Source organism: Lissotriton vulgaris, chromosome 4_1 (assembly GCF_964263255.1).
Source record: "Lissotriton vulgaris chromosome 4_1, aLisVul1.2, whole genome shotgun sequence".
NCBI lineage: Eukaryota > Metazoa > Chordata > Amphibia > Caudata > Salamandridae > Lissotriton > Lissotriton vulgaris.
The window spans coordinates 2,064,596,674-2,064,616,593 of record NC_141691.1 but is presented as its reverse complement, the minus strand read 5'-3'; positions in this window follow the sequence as shown (position 1 = coordinate 2,064,616,593).

The window sequence follows — 19,920 nt, the reverse complement described above, 5'->3', positions numbered from 1 at the left end:
TCTCTGCACATGTGTTTGCTGTTACTAGGTCACAGGCCAAAATGTCAAAAACTGAACAGGTCCTGGATTCTGAAAGAATGGTCCAGGTGCCTTCAAAGAAAAGGAGCAGCAATGTTAAGGCAGAGCCACCCCCCTGACTCAGAGTAGAGATCAGTCTCTTTAGGGAGATTATTTTAGTCCTGAAGAAGGAACTGCCCCAGATGAGCTTGAGCCTGATCATGTTATGTTCTTGGGGACAGGGGGTCATTCCAGGGTAGATCTGAGTCAGGAGCAGCTAAGCTGCCCTTCTCTTGAACCCCTCAGACAGCAGGTTTTGTCGCTCCTTTGTCACCTATCAAGCCAGTGGTAAGGCAGGTGGTGTAACAAAAGCCACCCTGATACAACTACCTGTAGTGTAGATTCCCTTTGAGAGGGTTGGGATTGATACAGTTGGTCCCATGGATTCTCAGACAGCCTCTGGGCACAGATTTATCCTGGTGGTGGTGGACCATGCCACTAGGTACCCAGAAGCCATTACCCTATAACCCACAATGCAATGGTTTAGTTGAGAGATTCAACAAAACCTTAAAGGGCATGATCAATGGTCTCCCAGAAAAGCTTAGGCTCAGATGGGACATCCTTTTGCCCTGCCTTTTGTTTGCATACAGGGAGGTTCCTCAGAAGAGGGTTGGTTACAGCCCTTTTGAACTTCTGTTTAGGCATCCTGAAAGAGGCCCATTGTGTCTGGTGAAGGAGGGATGAGAGTTACCACTCAAACCCCCTAAACAGGACATAGTGGACTATGTACTTGGTCTCTGCTCTAGGATGGCTGAATACATGAAAAAGGCAACTAAAAACCTTGAGGCTAGCCAGGAATTGCAAAAGGCCTGGCATGACCAAGACGCTGTGCTGACTGTTTACCAGCAAGGTCAGAAAGTTTGGGTGTTGGAGCCTGTGGTCCCAGAAGCCCTCCAGGACAAGTGGAGTGGCCCCCATACAATTGTTAAACAGAAGGGAGAGGTTACCTATCTGTTAGACCTTGGAACTCCCAGGAGGCCCCATGGGGTGCTTTATGTCAACAGACTGAAACCATATGTTGACAGGGCAGACATGGGCTTCCTCATGGCTACTGGTGAGGGACAGGAGGAAGAGAGTGACCCTCTCCCAGACCTGCTCTCACAGAACCCTGATGAGGGGTCAGTGGATGGTGTAGCCTTGGCAGGCAGCATCACTGCTCATCAGCAAGCTGATTGCAGACAGGTGCTCAATCAGTTCAGACATATGTTCACTCTGACTCAAGTCAGACTACCTGGTGCACTCATGAAGTGGACACTGGGGACAGTCTGCCTGTTAAAACTAAGATTTACAGGCAGCCTGACCATGCCAGGGACTCTATCATGTCTGAAGTCCAGAAAATGTTGGATTTGGGAGTGATTGAACCCTTAGATAGCCCTTGGGCTAGTCCAGTAGGCTTAGTGCCTAAACCTCACACCAAAGGTGGTAAGAGAGAGATGAGGTTTTGTGTAGACTACAGGGGTCTCAATGCAGTCACAAGGACTGATGCCCATCCAATACCCAGAGCAGATAAACTCATAGATATTTTGGCCTCTGCCAAGTTTCTGAGCACATTTGATCTGACAGCTGGCTACTGGCAGATTAGACTAGCTGATGATGCAAAGCCTAAGACAGCATTTTCAACCCCTAGTGGGCACTACCAATTTGTGGTGATGCCCTTTGGTTTGAAGAATGCACAGCCACTTTTCAAAGGTTGGTGAATCAAGTCCTAACAGACCGGGGTGACTATAGTGCAGCATATCTAGATGATATTGCTGTCTTTAGCCCCACGTGGGAGGATCACCTGCTCCACCTGAAAATTTTTTTGGAGGCCCTGCAGAAAGCAGGCCTAACTATCAAGGCTACTAAGTGCCAGATAGGGCAGAGTCAGGTTGTATACCTGGGCCACCTTGTGGGTGGAGGCCAGGTTCAACCATTGCAGAGCAAAATCCAGACCATCATGTACTCGGTTGCTCCAACTACCCAGACTCAGGTCAGAGCTTTCTTGTCTGGGTACTACAGAAGATTTTTCAAGGGGTATGGATCTATTGTGACACCCTTGAATGACTGAACTTCCAAGAGAATGCCTAAGAAAGTTCAGTGGACAGTTAGCTGCCAAATGGCATTTGATGACCTGAAGCAGGCCATTTGCACTTCTGCCATTCTGCAAAGTACTAACTATTCCAAAGAATTCATTGTCCAAACAGATGCATCTGAGTTGGGGGTAGGGGCTGTGTTATCACAATTGAATGATGAAGGTCAGGACCATCCAGTAGCTTTCATTAGCAGAAGGCTGACCCCTAGAGAGATACGTTGGTCAGCTATTGAGAGGGAGGCTTTTGCTGTGGTATGGGCTCTGAAGAAGCCAAGGCCATACTTGTTTGGCACTCACTGCACTGTTCAACTGGCCATAAGCCCCTCTTATGGCTAAAACAGATGAAGGGTGAAAACCCCAAACTTTTGAGGTAGTCCATTTCCCTACAGGGGACGGACTATACAGTAGAACATGGACCTGGGAGTAACCATGCCAATGCAGATGGACTCTCCAGATATTTCCACTTAGAACATGAAGACTCAACTGGTCAAGGTTAGTTTAATGTCCCTGCGTTTGTGTTACCCTCACTTTTTGATGATGTTTCACTGTTTTTCAACTTTAGTCTGGCTGGGGCCCTGCTATCCAGACCCCAGCCTAGCTGCTTCCTCCCTAAATTGATTTCATGTACGAAAGGTACACTCCAGTTTGGTTGCTGGAGTACCCTTGTGAGTCCCTAGTATATGGTACCTTAGGTACCAAAGGCATAGGTACCCCAGAGGCCTACCAGGGGCTGCAGCATGTATTATGTCACCCCTAGGAAGCCTTCCAAAATGACACCACAGGGCTGCTACTGCAGCCTGGGTAGGGTGGTGCATGCACCCTTTACTAAGATATAGGTTACCTATATCTACCTTACATCACTGCACATAGAAACCTATTAGTCGCCCCTATGGCAGGCCTTATCAATCCTGATGGCAGGGCGCTTGGTTTCGTGTGAAAGGGTGCCCTTGCATGAGCAGAGCCCCTCTGCAGCCTTCGGAATCTATTCTCTGGGGCTGTTCTGTGATGCAGCCAGACCATATACTCTTAAGTGCATTATAACCTCACGGTAAATGCTAAGTTTGTGATGGCTGCACAGAAACATGTTATGTTTGGTGTCAAACACTTTGGAATCCATCCCCGCCAGTTCTGGCAGTGGGGGTAGAATTCCACCCTTCTAGAGGGAGAGACATGTACACATCGGTATACCGGGTACCAGTTTAAAAGAGCCCTGGCATAAAAAATGGATGCTGCAGCCACAGACATGAGTCTGGCCTCCTGCTGCTGACCGAAACTCCGGCAGGGGAGGCCTAGACAATAGGGTTCCTGTCACAGGGAGGTGTAACCACCTCCCAGACAGGCCTTAGTGGATTGGGGCTGGGTGGGTGCACTTTGAGAGTGCTTTGAAGTCTGCACTTGGGGCACATTCGGTGTCCCTGTGCTTAGCCCAGTTCAAACCAGTTGCAGAGGCTACCAGCCCCTGCTCTGGCATGAAACTGGACAAAGGAAATGAGTGTAGCCACCCCTCTTTCCAAACTCGCCATAGGTGGGTCCACAGAGTTAGTCCAACCCTTTTCTTAGGTATAATTAAGGAACCCCTGGCAACAAGATTTTAGATATCCCTGGACAAAACTCTGCAACTGAATCCTGGAACTTTGACACTTTGCTCAAGACTAGAGGCCTGATGAAATCTCCCTTGGGGTCAAGGAGTGACTTCCCTGCTTGGCAGGCACCAGCGAAGCATTTGCCGGTCTGCATCTCCGATGCCCCCGACGGAGTCCGAAGTACCTGCAGCCCAGGAAGAGGATTTCCAGACTCCTCAGAGGCCGACCTGAGTCCCCATCAAAGCTGAGACCCGCAGCCCTCGTGAGTGACATAGAACCAGAAAACCTGGACACTGCAACAATTTGCAAGTGGAGAAGTGTGGCTCACTGGTTAGAGGAGGCAGACCTGGAAGCAGAGGTCAGCCCGGGACCAGGGTTCAATTCCCGGCTCGGCGGGGTCTTGAGTCCTATAATGTCCATGGACTCGACAATTCTCGCTCTGGTGCCTACTCGATTCACGGGTTCACACTCTGCGACTCTGGGCAATAGCTTGCTTAATCTCCACAATGGCCCCTCGCGGCGGGATGCCTGGCTTTCACCTTGTGGATACCCTGCTGGGGTATCTCACAGGGGAATACCAGGACGGGTTCCCTAAGCAAGCGCCTTGATGCCTTCGGGTGATACGTGCGCTATATAAATCGCAATACATTTACTTTTACATTTACAAGTGCATCAGCTTCTCAACGTTCCTTGAGGCTGTACATTGGATTACTTTAAGATTGTTGGCCTACACTCTACGAGTGATCCGTTATCCCGCTTCTTGCATTTCCGCTTGAGGCTCCTTTGCGATCCCTGGTCTGCCGACTGGTGGGTCCCTACGAAGGCAACTCTGATTTTCCTTGGGCTTCCCTGGTTGCTCCAGATGTGCCCTAAATCCCCACCACGTGGTGAGTCCCACGGACCTTGCTGGTCTGCACCGAAGCATCTTTCTCCGTTCTGCATGGGTTGCTATTGCCAAGGCTTGTTGGTCCAATCCGGGCACCGACACCGCAGCACTCGACATCCTTCGTGAGACAGCTCGATTCCAGATCCTGTTCATCGTCAATGCCTCCTGGTCCTCATGGCTGAAGAGTCAAGCTTCACCTCCTTCACCTGAAATCACCCTACATCGGTGGGCATTCGCTTATTGGGCTCCTGGTCACTGGCTAGAGACCCAGACTCTGTCCCCTCTACTTTCAGGTTCTTCTAATCTTCGATCCAGGCTTGGATTACCCTGGACACTTTCTCCTTCGACGGCAGTGGCACTTTGCAGCAGATCACCATTGAAACCAACGCCGATTCCTGACACCAAAATACACGTGTACACCCGGCATCCCTGGGTGAGGTAACTCGAGTGCTCCATTGCTCCCGTGGGTGTTGTCCCTAGAACCCCTTAAGTTTAAAGGGGTTTGCTCAAAGTCCTCCTTCAAGTGTCATTTATATTTAAATTTCCAACTGCGACTTTCCCCATTGAAGTTAACGGCAATTCGCGTCTGTGTTCACACACTGCATGTGTCCTCAGTGGGCAGGGCTGGACTGGTAAGTCCGGGCACCGGGCAATCCCTCGGTAGGATGGATAGGGTGGGGGACAGTTTTGGGACAGGGGGACGGTTCTATTTTCTGTGCTGGCAGCTGCCCCCTCACCCCCTCTTCCTAATATTCCCTCTCTTTCTGTCTTGCTCCTCACTTACTGAAAACTGTGACTTGAAGAAATGGTTCACAACCTCTCTTTCCTTCTTTCATTTAGTTGCTTCCCTGTGAAATGGATCCAAAAAAGAAAAACACTTGCGTGAAATCCCCTTTTTCTGACATTTTTCTATTTCAAAGTGCAGCCTGCGGATGGAGAAAAATAAAAGGTTTTAAATATAAAAAATAAATATATAACTAAATAAAGCAAGACATAGTGGTTGCAAAGTGGCCAGATTGGTTTTATTCACATCCCAAAACATTAGCCTCACTTTACAGACTTTGCAGTGAAGCGCTACTTTTGTTTTCTCGTCTTTCTTTAAACAGCATTGTTGCCCCAGGTGGGAAGTGCACCATTCCTGGATGTAATGCAATACCTGGTTGATGGGTGGATTGGAAAACAAAATGTGTACCATGGCTCTGTGTTTATAGATGTGGTCCTTTTAACCCCTTCCATGCGCATGACATAACCATGCCATCATGAGCTCCCGGTGGCGGGTGCTCATGACGGCGTGGTTCCGTCATGCTGCGGCCGCTCCGCCCACACGGTACTGATTCCCGCCTGTGCGGGAGAATTAGTGAGTGGGCGTGGTCTTGACGGAACCATACTTTAATGTGCACAGCTCGCCCAAGACTCATGACGGCGTAGTTCCGTCACAAGCATGGCGGCACCACGCTCAACCTGCACCCCCCTGTGCTGCGGCAGATTTAGTGCCGCGGCCAAGTGGTTAATCCAGACTGCATACGTTTTGTAAGGATATACGCAATGGACATTGAAACGGTTCCCTTCAGGGCCCTGTAGTCATGTCCTTAACTTTTCAGGTTAAACCACTAACTGATTTCTGAATAGTGAGTGAGAGATCGTTAAGGTAACCATGTTGTTTCTGCTTACATTTCACATGCTTTACTTAATCTTTCATTCCCTATGAGTGTTTGCTTTTACTTTTTTTTTTTTTTAGGCAGCATATTACTCTTATCAAGTGCATCATTTGAATTGAGCCACATCCAAGTGTTTATAGCGGGGCACAATTAGGTTGTAGCTGAAGGCAAGGTGAGTTCTCTTATTGGGGCAGTATGGTGTTCAGTGGGGGCGAGGATGTGGCACTATGGCTGGGGAACCGGGTTCAGCCTTCATGACCAGTCCACCAGGCCACTCTCCTGAGGGAGCATATTCCCATGCTAGACCTTAGAAGGCCTGATGTCTTAGCATAAGCAGATGTACCCTAGTGGTGTCAATTGTGGGCTAACCTTGAAGGCCTGTCCACCACAATCCATGCTGAAGTTCATCTCCAGTCTTGCAGGCAGGCCTACAAACCAGCACATCCTAGAGCAACAGTGATCCAGTCACTGTGACTCTGTCACTGAGTTCACATGAACCTTGAGCAGGTTAGGGCGGTATGAATGGTGTGACCACACTGGGTATCTATTTCAGGTGGGTGCGTAGTGTTTGCAAGTATATTATGGTTTTAAAAAACTTGCTATCTCCTTCCTTGCCTCCAGCAATTTTCAGCAACAATAAAAATGTCTGATAACTTCGGTGATTAATGTTCTTCCTAGAGAGAGATCAGAGTTTTGTCTAGTGGAAGGGTTGACTCCTGGAAAGGTAGCACAGAGGGTTAATGTGCCGGCTGCAAAGAACATGCAGATCACAAAGTGCACATAATGTTAACTAGGTTAGTAGATCGCTGCTTTCGTCAGAGAGATCCTTTTGTTACTTTCAGTTTATAAGTTAAAATCCTAACATAGAACAGTGAGCTATTAAATTATACTGCCTACTGGTATGGTTGTCATGTGGCTTCTACACCTTGTAGTCCTTTGTCTTATGTAACATTTCCTATACAGTGATGTACACACATATAAATGATTGTCTCTGTGTGATGTAAGGTGCTCTGACACCGTACACTGGTATGAGTGGCGCTGTAAATCAAATTAAATGCATCTAAGAGAGTGTGGTTATGGAGACTTGAGGGGGGCTGTTAGCGGGTGGTAGTGAGGGAGAATGAGGCGTAGGTGATCATTGGGGGCACCAACAAACATTGTTGCACAGGGTGCCACCAGCACTAAAGCCGTCCCTGCCATCGAGGCCAGTCCGCCTCACCCATTGGTATCTCCATTGACCTTGTTTCAGCAGTAGTAGATGCAACTCACCAAGGATCGGCAATGCCGGATTTGCACGCACACCAAACTAAGTTTGCAAACTTCACAGTCTCTCTGCTTCATGCACAAGCACTTTTAACATGTTCTACCTGCTCTGGAGCCACTGGAATTATGCAGCAATGGGGGACAAAATGATGCCGCAGTGTTGACTAAATTATGCACCATAAAAAAGGCTGCAACGTAATTCAATATGTTTTCTTATACTTTAGACATTTTACAGATGTTAAGTTTCTGCAAAGATTCTGCCTCATTATTATCAGCATAGCATACAAATGCAGCAGTGAGAAAGGTGATCAGTCAACCTTTGCAAAGGGCCATCCACTTTGCAGCGACTCAAGTCATGTTTTTTATTAACTTTTTATCCATTTGAGCTACAAAAATTATTAGTTAAAACTGTAAGATTATGCAGTGGATGATGTATTATGTGGCAAATATGGCAGAGCTATAATTATATAGAAAACAATTGCAAACTAGGATATTTTGCCATTCATGTTTGAACTGCTCTTGTGGAAGAAGGGAGGAGAAGTGCTAATGAGAGAAATGCATGTCTTGGAGACAAATGGCTTGTGATTCCACTTTTAAGCGCACTTGGGACATTGTGTGATTGGAAATATATCCCAGTTTGTGAATGTATGTAAATGCCAATAACTCCTATTAAACCTTAAATAATCAAGTGTATCCATTGGTTGAATTAAATACCACAATAAGCTGTAACTGGTCGGTGAAATGCCAAAAAAATACTAAAACTTGGGATGTTTGGCACATTCTGGTCACACCTCTGAGTCCGCCCACTGATCTAATTCTTTGGTTATCCCCGCCCTCGAAGTATCCGCCAACAGTTCCCCTACTTTTTTCCCCCCACTTCGACCGCAAATTTAAAACCAGTATAGTCGTAGATGCGCACAGTACGCATATGTCTCCGCGTCTGCGCGCCGGGGTTATACAGTTAGTTTTACCTTAGGGTGGGGTCTCTGCTGCCTGGTGACGCTCATCATGACATACGCATTTGAGTTCACACGTTAAAAAGTGTGCGTGACTCTGAGACAGGCATCTCAGAGGCCAGTGACAGGACTGGGAAAGAGAGGTCTGCAGGTGAGTCTATTTAATTACGACTGTACGCCAGCCGTTTAAATTGCATGCAATGCAAATGCAATCCAGTATAGCGTTTATGCCACCCCAAGCCATGCTGGAGGCGATACGACCATCACAGGCATCCGGTTGAGACAAACAGCGTCATTGTTGTGGCTTGCCGTGTTTTGTTATGCTGGCTTTGTAACAGTTCAGCATGGCCCTACCTTCAGAGCATAATGAAAGGACTGCGTGGCAAAGAGGTGTTCAGTTATAAAGGGATGAGCGTCACATCAATATAATCAATGTATGCAAAATTTCACGCATATTAATGAATTCAAAAAAAGCTTTTGTATATATTTTCATTTATTTTAATGATTTGCATAGCGCTGCCATGACGACTTTATGTCTCTCTGCAACCAGAGGCCAAGCGCAGGCCCTTGCGGTGGTGTTGTTCCACCTTTAACCCCTTCGCTGCGGGGGTAATTCCCCCGCTGTGCTGGAGGAGTGGGGGGCGTGCACAGCACCCCCATGATGACGAGCTCAGCTCGTCATGAGCCACGGCGCTCCTGTGTTCATGACGAGCTGAGCTCGTCACAGGTGCACCGGCTCCCATGGAACGCTCAGCACAGTAGGGGAATTCTCCCCATACCTGAGCATTCCACGGGCCATGACAAGCTGAGCTCATCATGAGCACCGGAGCACCGTGGCTCATGACGAGCTCAGCTCGTCATGAGCATTGGAGGGGTTAAGGGTCCCCAGTTCAGCCTCCATACTGAGAATGTGTGTGAGGTATGAAAGTTTCACTGGCCCCTCAGCTCATTTTGCTGGGGGAGGGGGGTTTGCGTCACACCACTATCTGCAGCTGGGTCTGTGTGATGAGTATCTATAGCGCTACCAAGAACCACGTGATGCCTCCTAGGCGCTTGGCTAGTGAGGAACTTAGGTCCTGGGGTATGAGGGAGTGCTGAGTGAGTGAGATAGCATCCCTCCTTTTTAAGTCGAGGCTACCGTCGCACTTCGAAGCAGTGGGCGGAGTCGAAGATTTTATGACTTCAACAGTGGGGCTTTAACCCGCCTCTCTCTTCCATTGGTTAGCTCCATAAATGGAGGCTAGCCATTGAAAGAGATGTGTGTCAATTAGTGTTTGTCCCCAGCTTGAGCAGATTCGTGGGCGTTTCTGTCTTTTTTTTAAACCCCGCCTCTTTTTTATGTCATGCAGAGGTGGGACCATTGTGGGTGTTTCCTTTTTTTTTCCCCAGGGCTGTTTTTTCGTGAGTCTGTGCCAGCTCGGTCCGGTCCCGGTCCCCTCTGAAGCCTCTCCCGCACCCCATTGTTCTGCTCTATGGGCCCATTTCAAATATCTTTGCCCAGCTGACTTCCCGCACCGTGGCCGTACTTTGGACTCTTCTGCCAATGACGTCTAATGTTCCTTGTTTTTCATTTGTTAGCAGCGTCTTTAGTCTGCTTTTATTCACGTTTGCGCTTGTAGGTCCACGTGAATCAAATTGTTATTTCACGTCACTCGTTGGCAGTTAACAGAAAAACCTATAAGTAGAACAAAAACTGGGGATGCGCTATAGTGCCCACACCGCCAGCGCTCGCTCCGCACTGCACATTATACACTAATATACCAAGGAAACTCATGAGACATATTTGTGGGAAAGCAGTGCTGCAGGTTTATTTCGTACAACAGGTAGCTGATAAGGTGGGTCATCTTACAGGCGATCCAATGCGGCAGCCCCTCGCTGACCCGCATGCCTAAGGAGCCAACTTGCACGGCGAGACGATGCTCGGACGGTGCAGTAAATTACCATTTCGTTATACTCCCGCACCCCCTGTCAGGGCGGAGCGATGAGGCACACCCTCGGTCGGTTCAGGCCCCCCGACCGCCCGAAGGACTAACGGGGCACTGACGCTGTTTCCTGGAATCTCCTTCGGCTCCAGGTTCTTGGCTCAGGCACCCTTACTGTGCCAGGCAGAGGTATCTAGACTGTATCCTTCTGCCGCAGAGGTACCCCTACTGTCCATCTGCTTCCAGATCGCCCTGTACTCCGCCACAGCTCTGGAGGAGGCCCACGTCGATGACAGAGCCCCCACCTACCCAGTCACTTGCAACCTGCCGCTGACAGAGCCTCTTGTACGTCTAGGAGAAAGACATCCATACCCAGCCCAGACAAGTGCACCCTGTCGCTCTCGTAATATCCTTCAGTTCTTTCTTGTATCAGTGCATGCCTAATGAACCCCAGGCCCCTCCTCTCCATACATTTCAGCATGGACCTGTTGACCCTCCTGCGGCATTGTTCTATTGTAACCACTGATCGTGCTCCCCTCCAGGCCCTGCGAGGGACAATTTCTGACCATATTAACTCAGTGGCTCCCAATTGGTTAGTTATTGCTGTCACATCCCTCTGCATGGCTTTAATTAGGGCTCTTCTCCCCACTGTAACCAGATCATTCCCTCCCAAATGGACAATGAGGATGTTGGGAGGACCGCCCCGTGCTGCTAGACATTGTTCAAGCTTGCGCCTCAGCTGACCCCATCTCATTCCAGGGAAACCCAGCCATAGAATTCGTGTCCTTGCTAAGGCCAGATCCCATCTCCTGCATATCGCCCACTGCTCCAGCCTAGGTATGTAAGAATGGCCCATCGCCCACACGCAACAATCAGGTGCAAGAAAAGACACCGTTGAGTTACAATAACAAAGGAAGAAGACTACGCTAGACATCAATGTTTCATTTATAAGTGAACACTGCACTTCAAACGACAAGTGGTTCTTCATAACATATACACACAAATTCTCTACATCCGACATGCCCATAAATACCATGGCCTGTCGCTCCAGTATGGCTTTTCTTTCACATATGTCACGTTGAATAGGCATGGCCCCCTTTCGGCCAGAAGTATTCACGGGCGAATGTATCGCTGATAGCAAGAGGACGACCACCTCCCCACCCTCTTGACGCCTTCCTCGCCCAGACCGGCCCTGAATGCGGCGGTAGCTGCCCCTATCCTAAATGAGTGACTGGAGAATTTCTGACCTGCAGCTGACAAACCTGCCTTGGCTTTAGTGATTTATTTGGACAATGTCCTTCAAAGTGCTCCTTGATCTACATACTATACCCGTGCGTCTCTTTTGCTCAGTATTTGCTTAAACCGTGTGGAGGCCGCTTGGTAGTCGAAATTTTGCAAATTATCTCTTAATACGTTTTCAATTTTACCAACCAACAATTTTAATAAACCAACAAAACTTTTAAGATTCACTTTCCTCAATGTGTTTGTTGTGAAATCTTTCAGGATATCTTTGAAGTCTACCTTCTGCAAGACGTAGTATTCATTGTTGCGGGCCCTAAAAGGTGTGGGGCCCATAGGTGGGTGCCTACCTTGCCTATTTGGCAATCCGGAATTGCTTTTGCTGAATACATTTGCTACCCTTGTTCTTTGGGTGAGACTCGGATGTTCACAATCCCTGTGACTCCAGTGATGTAAAATTTATGGCCGCACCCCCACGCTTAAAATGATTCCAGCCCCACTGAAGAGGCCTTTGTCATAACAGGTTCTGATTGTGCATCCGGTGCGATTAGCACTTGTCATCACGAGCCGCAGTAAAGGCTGGGCTAAGGTTCGTGGCTTTGGGGTATAAGGCTGCTACGTCACAGAGGCCTACAAAGGTTATGCAGCAGGAGCTCGGTCTTAATGACTCCACCGCGCAACCTAACGCTACAGGTGAGCACTAACTCCTCAGGTGGACTTTTTACCTCGCATCTTCAAAAATATTTGTCTTGTGTCTGAAGAGGCAAACATGATAAAACGGAGTTAAATATTGGCATAATGAAATATGGATCCTTCCCTTCCTCTGCACGTTTTGAAAATAATTGAAATTTATCCTGAAATAAAGCAGGCGAAGATGAACGAAACTTGTTGACGGAGAGGGCGAGTGTGGGTGAGATCGAGCCATTAAAGAACAAAACTAAGGGGCAGATTTACGAGAAAGTGACTCAGTGCATTCCGCAAGCCATTTGGCTGCACCAAACTGAGTCACTTTCAGAGCACAGGAATGCAACATATTTACAATGATATGTCGTATTCATGTGCTCTCCCTTGCGCTGGTGCACATACAGCTGCCATGCGCCGCCGCAGACACCCCTGGACCATGGTGCAAGGATGCCTGCGTCATGGGGTCACTGTTTTTGTGCATGAAGGGGCACCTTCCTGCACGAATACAATCACTACAGGCATTTTCTTCTTTCAATGCGTGCTGTAGAATGCAGCACACATTGAAAGAGGAAAAAACAAGGAGAAATGAAAACATTTCTCCTTGTTACGCCTCGCTACGCCACCCCTTGGGGGGCATAGCATACTGACGCATTTCCTCATTTACGATTCCTCGTGAATCTGGAAATGTGTCTAGTTCCATGGGCGTTGCGTGGGAACACCCACAGCAACACCCATGGAACACCCCTTTCACGCAAAGGGCTGCGTGTAAAGGGGCCATATTTACAAGGACAGGAAAAGCCACGCAGGGTGGCTTTTCGTGTAATTGTAATATGGAGCAGTGAAATATGCCGACCAGTACATCACAAAAAGTGACATACTGGTGGCGCAGGGGGTTTACTGGGACCTATTTGATGAACTTTAAACTCCTATGTAGAACTCTGACAATAATCGCACAAGGGTTTAGGTAACGGAATGCTAAGTATAACACTAGGCCTGCATAAAGAACTTTGCCAAGGGCCAGCTATTCTTGCCCTGTCACACCTGATGCATGCTTGTCAAGAACAAACAAACAAGAACAAAAAGAGGTAAGGATTTATTGGTTACAAAAATCTTAATTGAAATAAAGAGGACATCCTCTCTTCAGCAATAACTTCACATAGTGATATTCTAGGAAATCACATACAATTTTGTTCCCTGGAGCAGCAGATATGACAAACAAAACTGGTTCTAAAACACCTCCTTCCCTGTAGGTCAGGGGTGCCCATAATAGGTCCAGGAATGATAGATCTGTTTCAGATTTCCCGGGTATCCACAATAAATCTGAATGTAGCCCTCTTATATATATTCAGTGAATATTTTTAAAAGATGGCATGGATCTGTGTTTCTGGACCTGTGTTGGACACCCCAGCAACTAGGCAAATGAAAGGTTCATCAGTGTTGTTTTACTTTGGGATTTGTTCTTGTACATGCGTTTCGTGACCTACTTATTTTATTAAGAAGAGTATAAAAAGATAAATTATGTTTAGCAGCTAATGTATCTAAACAAACCTTTTACAGTTCACAATTCTTGTATTTACAAAGAGTTGTGGGAAAATATGCTTGCCCAAAAGTGACTGAAACGTATTTCCCACTGGAATTATGGCTGTGGGAACGAAACAGCCCTTTGTCAAGTGTAGTTTTATTTTTAGGTCGAGGACCATAGCCTGCGCTTGCGCAGTTCGGTCCGAAGATTTAATGTTTCTTAATACGGGGCATTAACCTGCCTCTCTTCTCCATTGGCTGGCCTCGTAAATGCCGGCCAGCCATTGGAGGAGAAGGGCGTCACTCCCTTTAAGCGCCGTCTTTTCCAGATTCGGGGGCGTGTTTTTTCGTTTCTTTCTCGCTGTGACGTCATCATGAAAAAACACGCCCCCAGTCTGAAAAGGACGGGGCTTAAATGCAAATGGCGGGCGCTTCTCTTCACGATCCCTCCCCTGGTGTCCTCCTCCTGCCCCGTCTCTTCCCACCTCTTCTCTTTCCCTCTGGTGCCTCCCCTTCCTTCCTCCCTCCCCCTCCCCGCGTCAGGGCCTGCCGCAGTCCGGGATCTCCCTGATCGGCACCTCACGGGCGCTCCGCAGACCTGGCGATGTCTTGGCCAGGTGGGGGGGCTTTGCCTCGGTGCTGCTGCTGTATCCGTATTATGTTTGATGTGCACCCGTGGCATGTCTCGCACGCTTTCTCCGCGAGCCCTCTTCACTCAGCCTCGCGCCACACTGTGAGCTTTGCAGTTTTATTTTTCCACCTGTAAAATATTGATCCGCAGAGCGTCGATTGTCATCATCGGCTGAGAAATGCGACACTGGCGAAACTTCTGGGAGCAGCTGTTGTGCTGTCGTTAACACATATTGCAAAACCGCCTTCCATAAAGTAGCGGATTTGCATTTTTATTCCTGGATGTCACTATAATATTCAGTGGTAAGCGCCTGTGGCCGATTTACGTTTTTCACTCCTTGTTTAGTTTCAGCGCGTGCTACTGGTATTTATTAATGTTAATATGTGTTAATCACTTACAGCTGTAAATACTGCTGTTTGTGCAGAGGGACCTCGGTACACAGTTGTAGCTCCTTCAGATAAGCAGGAGCTGCTTGAGCTGAAATGGGGATTGGTCGATATAAAATATTAATGGATGTATCAGGCTACAGAGAAGTGCTACATAAGGAACAAATGTGATCCCTATGGGGAGGAATCTGCTGTTGTCAGTGGTTGAGGGGGCAAGTTGGATTGTGGACGTTGGGGGAGCGGTTGGGATTTTTTAAAGTAATCCGCAGATTGTCAGGGAAATCTCAGCCCTGCCGAATTTTGACTCTGTGGAGGTTCTGTAGAAGGCTGAGGTCCAACTTTGCAACTTTGTCCACAGTGGAAAGTTGCACTCCCTATTTATAAGATGAAATTACTTTTGGTAAAATGGGTTTCGCAGAGCTTGTGGTGCAAGCCGGGAACTGAAGATGGCATTACAGATTACCAGGCAGGCAACCCTGGTCAAAAGCTAGAGCAGTTTTTGTTGTGTATAGAGTCCAAAGCTTGCATTGTAGTGGCATATGCCACTCCACTCCATTGGCAGACTGAGAACATTCGATGTCGTCCCCCTGAACCATCCCTGTTTTTCTGTGCCTCTGTTCCCTGCTTGTCATCCCGGTTTTTTCTGTGCCTCTGTTCCCTGCTTGAATCAACAATACTATATGCCAGTACTGTTTTTTGTATACAAATCAGGGGAAGGGATGTCTACAGTGGATCCCTTTCCCCTGATTTTTATACAAAAAACAAGGGCTCACATTGTAATTAGGCGATTTGTGTTTTTTTGCTTCCAATGTTTAAACTTTTCTTAAAAATACGTATATAAAAATCATGAAAAATTCAAAGCAATTTGATTGAAAGATTCATTCTGACTGTAATGGTGGTCTATACAGAACTGTTGTTTTGTTCATTGTTTTGTGAAATACATCAAATTACTGCGCAGTACTGGCATATAGATTTGTTGATTCTCTTAGTGGCATGGTCTTGCTGCGCTTTAGCCAAACCCCTGTTGTTCTTCTGTTCTCTGCTTATCATCCCGTATTTCTGTGCCTCTGTTCCCCCGGTTTTTCTGTGCCTCTGTTCCCTGCTTGTCATCCCGGTTTTTCTGTGCCTCTGTTCCCCTGGTTTTTCTGTGCCTCTGTTCCCCGCTTGTCATCCCGGTTTTACTGTGCCTCTGATCCCTGCTTGTCATCCTGGTTTTTCTGTGCCTCTGTTCCCCCGGTTTTTCTGTGCCTCTGTTCCCTCGGTTTTTCTGTGCCTCTGTTCCATGCTTGTCATCCCGGTTTTTCTGTGCCTCTGTTCCCCCCTTGTCATCCCGTTTTTTCTGTGCCTCTGTTCCCTGCTTGTCATCCAGTTTTTTCTGTGCCTCTGTTCCCTGCTTGTCATCCCGGTTTTTCTGTGCCTCTGTTCCCTGCTTGTGATCCCGGTTTTTCTGTGTCTTTGTTCTCTGCTTGTCATCCCGGTTTTTCTGTGCCTCTGTTCCCTGCTTGTCATCCCGGTTTTTCTGTGCCTCTGTTCCCCCGGTTTTTCTGTGCCTCTGTTCCCCTGGTTTTTCTGTGCCTCTGTTCCCTGCTTGTCATCCCGGTTTTCTGTGCCTTTGTTCCCCCAGTTTTTCTGTGCCTCTGTTCGCTGCTTGTCATCCCAGTTTTTCTGTGCCTCTGTTCCCTGCTTGTCATCCCGGTTTTTCTGTGCCTCTGTTCCCTTCTTGTCATCCCGGATTTACTGTGCCTCTGTTCCCCTGCTTTTTCTGTGCCTTCTTTCCCTGCTTGTCATCCCGGTTTTTCTGTGCCTCTGTTCCCTGCTTGTCATCCCCGTTTTTCTGTGCCTTTGTTCCCTGCTTGTCATCCTGGTTTTTCTGTGCCTCTGTTCCCTGTTTGTCATCCCGGTTTTTCTGTGCCTCTGTTCCCTGCTTGTCATCCCGGTTTTTCTGTGCCTATGTTCCCCCGGTTTTTCTGTGCCTCTGTTCCCCCGGTTTTTCTGTGCCTCTGTTCCCTGCTTGTCATCCCGGTTTTTCTGTGCCTCTGTGTGCGTGGCTCTGTCTGTGTGTGCATGGCTCTGTCTGTGTGTGTGAGTGGCTCTGTGTGCGTGTCCGTGGCTCTGTCTGTGTGTGTGCATGGCTCTGTCTGTTTGTGTGCGTGGCTCTGTCTGTTTGTGTGCATGGCTCTGTCTGTGTGTGTGTGTGTGTGTGGCTCTGTCTGTGTGTGTGTGTGTGCGTGGCTTTGTCTGTGTGTGTGTGGTGTGCGTGGCTGTGTGTGTGTGTGTGACTCTGTCTGTGTGTGTGTGTCTCTGTCTGTGTGTGTGTGTGCGCCTCTGTCTGTGTGTGTGTGCGCGGCTCTGTATGTGTGTGCGTGCGCGGCTCTGTCTGTGTGTGTGTGCGCGGCTCTGTCTGTGTGTGTGTGTGTGCAGCTCTGTCTGTGTGTGTGTGCGCAGCTCTGAGTGTGTGCGCGGCTCTGTGTGTGTGTGCTGCTCTGTCTGTGTGTGTGTGTGTGCTGCTCTGTCTGTCTGTGTGTGTGTGCGCGGCTCTGTCTGTGTGTGTGTGCACGGCTCTGTCTGTGTGTGTGTGTGCGCAGCTCTGTCTGTGTGTGTGCACAGCTCTGTCTGTGTGTGCGCAACTCTGTCTGTGTGTGCGCGGCTCTGTCTGTGTGTGCGCGGCTTTGTCTGTGTGTGTGTGTGTGTGTACACGGCTCTGTCTGTGTTTGTGCATGGCTCTGTATGTGTGTGGCTCTGTGTGTGGGTGCAAATGAAATAGGTCTCGCATTTGCGAGCGATTAAGCTATTGGCATTGTAAATGACAATGCTATTTATTTATGTTTTAAAAACAAAAACATAAATAAAAATAATGTCATGAGCAATGCCAATAGCTCTAACTTTAAAAATGCCGAGACCAACTTATCTTGTCCTGTTTCGCAGTTTGTGTGCTGATACTTGTAGCCTGTGTTCATAGGAGGAAAATCTAAACTACACAAGCAGCTTGTGTTCTTTTTATCTATTCGATATTGCATTCTGGTAGCTGCAGTCCTGCATTTGTAAAAAGAAAATCAAAATAACAGCGTGCATTGTTTTATATCATGCATGTACATTGAATATTGCATTCGGGTACTTGGAGCCCTGCATTTGTAAAATGAAAATAACATGTATTTATTTATTTATTTATTTATACGATTTGTAGAGCGCATACGTTTGCCCTTGGGCGTCTTGGCGCTAAGATTACTAAAAAGGATCTCTGAGTAATGGCAGCGTTTAGGCGGAAGATTCATTACTGGTTGAATAACCAAGTCTTCACCAGTTTCCTAAACTGGAGGAGAGACTGTTCCGATCTAATAGTCAGCGGAAGCGAATTCCAGAGTCTGGCTGCAGACACTGTAAAGCGCCTATCTCCCCAGGTAACCGTTCTGGTACGGGGTACTGCTAACTGATGTAACTGCATCGATCTCAGTTGTCTTGATGGGCAGTAGATGGAAAGCTGCTCTTGCAGAAACCTTGGGCCTTGGTTGTGAGTAGCTTTGAAAGTTAGCAAAGTGATTTGAATTTAATACGGTTTTTAATTGTTAGCCAGTGGTAACTCTTAATTATGTGACTGACTGATTTGAATTTTGGAGTTCTGGATAATAATCTGGCTGCCGCATTTTGGATCATTTGGTAGTTTGGAGATTACCCGGGATTGTGCATTGGCACATAAGCCATTACAGTAGTCCAAGGAGGAGAGCACAAGTCAAGTCAAGTCAAGTCAGGAATTTATATAGCGCGCTACATACTCAGAGGGTCTCAAGGCGCTTGAGGAAGGGATGGGAATTACTTGTCGAATATCCAGGTTGTAAGTTGCTTTCTGAATGCTAGGTGGTTCTGTGTGAGACGTAGGTGAGTGGGGAGTGAGTTCCAGGTTTTAGCTGCGAGGTAGGAGAAGGATCTGCCTCCCATGGTGGTTTTATTGATGCGAGGAATGGTAGCAAGGGCTTGGTTGGAAGATCGTAGCTGGCGAGGGGGGGTGTAGAAGGAAAGCCGTGTGTTGAGGCATTCGGTCCAAGTTCGTAGAGTGCTTTGAGAGCGTGGGTTAGGAGGCGGAAAGTAATCCTCTTATTGACGGGGAGCCAGTGGAGGTTTTTCAGGTGGTTAGAGATATGGTCTTTACGCGGGATATCTAGTATGAGTCTAGCTGATGCGTTCTGGATGCGTTGGAGTTTTTTCTGGAGTTTTGCGGTGATACCGGCGTATAGGGTGTTTCCGTAGTCCAGGCGACTTGTAACCAGTGCATGGGTGACTGTTTTTCTGGTTTCGGTGGGGATCCAGCGAAATGTTTTTTTGAGCATGCGGAGGATGTTGAAGCATGAAGATGAGACTGCGTTGACTTGTCTGTTCATAGAGAGTGAGGAGTCCAGGATGATGCCCAGGTTCCGTGCGTGGTCCGTCGGGATGGGTGCTTTTCCAAGGGCCTCTGGCCACCAAGAGTCGTCCCAAGCGGAGGGGGAGGTGCCTAAGATAAGGACTTCTGTTTTGTCTGAGTTCAGTTTCAGACGGCTGTGCTTCATTCACTCTGCTACTTCTTTCATACCTTCATGTAGGTTGGTTTTGGCGGTGTTGGGGTCTTTGGTGAGTGATAGGATCAGTTGGATGTCATCTGCGTAGGATATGATGTTGAGGTTGTGTTGGCGAGCGATGGTCGCGAGGGGGCTCATGTATACGTTGAAGAGGGTGGGGCTGAGTGAGGAACCTTGGGGTACGCCGCAGATGACTTCAGTGGCCTCAGACTTGAATGGTGGGAGGCGGACCCTCTGGGTTCTTCCGGTGAGGAATGAGGTGATCCATTCCAGTGCTTTTCCTTGGATCCCGATGTTTTTGAGGCGCTGTAGAAGAGTGCTATGGCAGACTGTGTCGAAGGCTGCGGAGAGGTCTAGGAAGATGAGGGCGACTGTGTCTCCATTGTCCAGTAGAGTTCGAATGTCGTCTGTTGCTGCGATGAGGGCGGTCTCCGTGCTGTGCTTGGCTCGGAAGCCGGACTGTGAGGAGTCGAGGGATTTGTTGCTTTCGAGGAAGGCGGCGAGCTGGTGATT